The sequence below is a fragment of the Pundamilia nyererei genome, unplaced genomic scaffold, assembly GCF_000239375.1.
Source record: "Pundamilia nyererei isolate P.nyererei 1_Seehausen unplaced genomic scaffold, PunNye1.0 scaffold00020, whole genome shotgun sequence".
NCBI classification, from domain to species: Eukaryota; Metazoa; Chordata; class Actinopteri; order Cichliformes; family Cichlidae; genus Pundamilia; species Pundamilia nyererei.
In genome coordinates, this window is record NW_005187421.1 from 43,326 (window position 1) to 44,294 (window position 969).

The following is a 969-nucleotide window of genomic DNA, read 5'->3' on the forward strand; positions in this document are numbered from 1 at the left end:
CAGTTGTCCAAGCATTTCACTGCATATCGTACTGTGTATGACTGTGTACGTGACAAATAAAATTCAAATTTGAATTTGAATTTGAATTTGAATTTTGAATTTGAGTACAATAACCTCAGTTTAATTCGAAATTAGAAGCAGAAAATTAGAGGTCACCTGTTCTTTATGTCTTTCAATTCAAGTCAATTCAATTGGAATCCCATCCAAATATAATTTACCACAATAGTATCAGAAGGCAACAGAAACAGAGATGTGTCTACAGTCTGTCCCAAACTATAACAAACGTATTTGAGTTGGGATGTACAATGTGCTGTTTGTCACAGCAGCTGTTTGTTGTACAACTGGCCCCACAAGGAAAAAACAGTTTCTGACCAACCAAAGCCAACTAAAGAGACAATGAAAGTGGACAGTATATCCTTGATTAAAAAAAAAAACCCTCACAGTTAAAGCCAAGTGTAGCACAAAAGTGACCCCCTTAGTCTGATTTTTAGTTTTAGTCTTCGGTCTGATTCTATAACTAGTTAGCTAACATAAACTGATGTGCACTTGACATTCGTCTCTTAGATGCACAGGACATTTTCCGTGTTTTAGCCAATCACTGTGAATTTCACTTTCTATATATTTTATCAAAGAGGCCTGAAATGGACAAATTCATATAATTACCAGATGGTGTACATTAATCTAAAACATACATAAAAAGTAATAAAAACAAGTGAGACCATTATGTATAAACTAAAACTACATAGGTGGTCTCTGGGACTCATCTTTTTAAAGCATTTTATTGGCTATTTTAAAGTATTACAGTTGTTGCTTTAGTACTGTTAAAAACTGTAACAGGGCTTAATGAAAGCAGTGTTAGCTGCTGTCAGCTTTATTTAGCTTACTAAAGAATAGAATAGAATAGAATTCAACTTTATTGTCATTGCACATGCACAGGTACAGGGCAACGAAATGCAGTTTGCATCCATC